Here is a 3,863-nt window from a genome sequence, read left to right on the forward strand (position 1 = left end):
CTATATTAACAAAGCCCATGATATAGATCACGAGAGAGAGAGAGAGAGAGATTAAACACATAGCTACTGGTACAAACCCTCAGCCCCGAGGTTGGACTACTCCCTCCTCATCGTGGTGGACGCTGGGGTGATGAAGATGGCCACCTGAGATGATTCCCCCCCTCCGGCAGGGTGCCGGAACGGGTCTAGATTAGTTTTCGGTGGCTACAGAGCCCTGCAGCGGCGGAACTTCTGATCTAGGTTAACCGCGAGGGGTTTCGGAATATTTGGGAATTTATAGTGCAAAGAAGGGGTACGGAAGGCCACCGAGGTGGGCACAACCCACCTGGGCGCGCCAGGGGGCCCTGGCGCGCCCTGGTGGGTTGTTCCCCCTCGAGGCACCCCCAGGTGCAGCTCTGGCCCATTGGGTTCCTTCTGGTCCAAAAAAATCTCTGTAAAGTTTCGCGGTGTTTGGACTCTGTTTGATATTGATTTTCTGCGATGTAAAAAACAAGCAAAAACAGCAACTGGCACTGGGCACTGGGTCAATAGGTTAGTCCCAAAAAATGATATAAAGTTGCTATAAAATGATTGTAAAACATCCAAGAATGATAAAATAACAGCATGAATCTTCATAAATTATAGATACGTTGGAGACGTATCATGCAGTGTGGGCCTGGAGGGATACAGACTGAAGCTTTTAGACTGTTCTTCCCCTCGCCAACTCCTGGAGTGTGTTTTCTCGTTCCCGGAGGAGACTTCGCTCAAAATCATTTGCCTCTTATGGATGTGGTGGACAGAGAGAAACAAAGTCAAACACCAGCAACCTAGTGCGTCTGCCGATCAATTCCAAATGCTCATGACCAAGTCCTTGTCAGAATTGCGGGAGTTCAACTCAAAGAGAGCGCTAGTAAAACACAAACCCCCTGCTAAATGGTCCAAACCTGCAGCAGATGTTGTGAAGATTAATGTTGATGGGGCCTTTATCCCGGGAGGGCATCATGCCGGCTGGGGCTGCGTCGCTAGGGACCACACGGGCGACGTCATTTTTGCCGCGGACGGGGAGCTAGAACATACTACTGAAGCTCTACATGTGGAAGCACTTGCTCTAATGCATGCAATCTCTCTTGCTGAAGCACAGGGCATGGGACGGGTTGTGTTTGAGACGGACTGCTTAGGCCTGGTTAGCGCCACCTCCACTGATGCTTTCGATCGTTCAAGTTTGGGTGCCATATTCCGGGAGACGAGGTTCCGTCTTCAGTTAGGCTTTATCCAGTGGAGCATTGTGCACTGCCCACGCTCTTGTAATATTCCAGCACATGAGCTGGCATCTATGGGTAGGCAGGGTACGTATGGGAGCCAATATGTGTGGCTCTCGACCTTCCCCCCTAATGTAACCGATGCAGTGACCGCCGATTTGGTCGGTCCGACATAAGCAATGGAATGCAAGGTGTTCCAATTCAAAAAAAGATTAGAAACTAGCAGACCGTCCGATTGGAAGGTATAGGACGTGCGACAGTAAAGATGTTTCCTTAGGTGATTTGGTGGAAACTAATAACTGCACATAGATCACGTGATTTGAGGAAACAAATCCCTGACTTAAGGAAGCAAAATAAATCATAGAAAACAAATTCAAGATTTTAAAGGAAAAAAATCAATCTAGCAAAATAAGCTACTGCAACATGCAATTTGTTTTTCCATATGAGGCGAAATTTGTATCCAATGCTACCAAAATTTGCTTCCAAAGCAACTAAATAGATACCAAAAAATTTCGTTACTATTCTTTTCCAGTGTCCCAAAACTACGTTAAAATGTGCCCCCATGTCAACTGAAAATTAACATGCTTCATTGGTTTGTATAACATGTTTCCAGTGACCTAAGTATTTGCTTCATTCCTCGCAGGCTTCATATTCTCATATATCCCATGTATTCTGTCTCCACCATAATATTTGCTTAACTCGGCTATCCATATGCTTGCTTCCTTACGTGCTTTATATATTAGTGAACCGACATGGTAAAGTCGTTGACGACGTTGGACCAGGTGATCAAAAAAAATTAACCGGCCATATAACCCCTTTCCATTAACTAAATAAAGAAAATACAAAGTCCAGAACCAGGTGACCAAATTTGAAGCATGCATTGATTGAAACATGAAAGCAAGTTGTATGAAGCAGAGGAACAAAATGTACTCGAAGCATGCTTCCATGATGAACACATGGTGTATGAAGCAGAAAAAAAAGTGACTTGATCGCATTACTTGTTGAGAAATTTCTTTGATGCCAACAAATGACTGCATTGATCTAGTGAAGATTTATGTACAAAATAGCATTGTATATTCTTCACAAAAAAATAGCATTGTATTTTGTTTTGTTATGCATAGACAATACAGTGACGAAAATTGTTTCTAGTGTGACATGGAATTGCTTCCAATAGGAAAAAAAATGTTTCCATAAATCAAACATTGCTTCTAGATATGTTAGAATCTGCTTCCGAAGAAAATATTATTTGGATCCAAATAGATCAATTTTTTCTTCAACTTGGGCTAGATACTAGCACATTGCCGCTTCCATGGAGATCATCGCTAACAGCCTCTAATCTTACCCACCCACGATCTCGTCGCTGGGCATGGCATGAGTCGCATGACCTGGGGCTCTTTTATTCTTGGAAAAAGTCTAAAATAAATCTTGAATTTGTACGCCAAGTCTGAATTAAACCTTGTACTCTTAATCCCTAAAATCAGCACCCTCATCTTATTGATCCCTGTTAATTCCGACCCTATTTTTGTTTGGCACAACAGGAAAACATCTGATCCTGGCCGGGATCACTTACGTCTCTAGTCAATAGTCATTTGCCTAAAAATATCTGTCGCTAGTCATTCTCTCTCTCTCTCATCTACACTATAGTTGCATCATCTACCTAGGGGCGCGCGCGGAGGCGAACATCCAGACCGGACCCTCCACTCACTGGAGTAGCAATAGTGGATGCTGGGAAAATCAAAAGGAATCACGAATTACCAGGAACCTAATGTTGTGGTAGGAATTCCGGTGAAGATGTGAAGATGGCTGGCGGCGAAAGTTTATGGTAGCGAGACGCTTCAGTTGAGGATGGTCGAAATTGATTGAGCGTCAAGCCGTCAGCAGAATTAGACTAAGAGCATCTCCAAATGCGCGCGAAATATTCGACACGCTGGATAAACCAACAATTTGGCGCGCGAGAGGCTGCGCGGCGCGCTCCAGCAGACACGGGAAAGTTTGAGCGTGAAAAAGATGTGCGTGCGGGGAAAAAGCGGCAGCGTGTGCAACAGTTTTGGCACGCGTCAACCAGCGCGCTGGTTAAAAGCCGCGCGCAAGCGCCCGCCGCTACTCTTTCCCTCCTGTCGTGCCTTCTTCCTCGCCTCTTCCAGTGCCCCGCCGCCGCCGCGCCTTCTCCCCTCGCCTCTTCCAGTGCCCCGCCGCCGCCGCGCCTTCTCCCCTCGCCTCTTCCAGTGCCCTGCCATACCGCTGCACCCCCGGAGCAGGTCCGGCTACCGCGACGTCCGCCCGCCCCTCTGGCGTGTATTACTCGGAGATCCACTCCGGCGATACACGTCTCAGGCTCGGCACGTTCGAGACTGCCCACTAGGCCGCCCGCGCGTACGATGCGGCGGCGTGGCGCCCCGAGCGGCCTTGGTCACAGATGAACTTCACCGATGTGCGGATGCGCGAGCAGGCGCAGGAGCTCGCGCCTCCCCCGTGACTTATCAACGACGAGGATCGCCGCCTCCAACGGACGTAGCGCCGCCTCCTCATCGCCAAGGCGGACGAGCATGCCATGGCGGTGTAGCGCGAGCGCTTCCCGCAGGATGTCACCGCCGAGAACGAGTTCTGCGCGCAAAGGAGGGCGGA

Source organism: Triticum dicoccoides, chromosome 4A (assembly GCF_002162155.2).
Source record: "Triticum dicoccoides isolate Atlit2015 ecotype Zavitan chromosome 4A, WEW_v2.0, whole genome shotgun sequence".
Classification (NCBI taxonomy): domain Eukaryota; kingdom Viridiplantae; phylum Streptophyta; class Magnoliopsida; order Poales; family Poaceae; genus Triticum; species Triticum dicoccoides.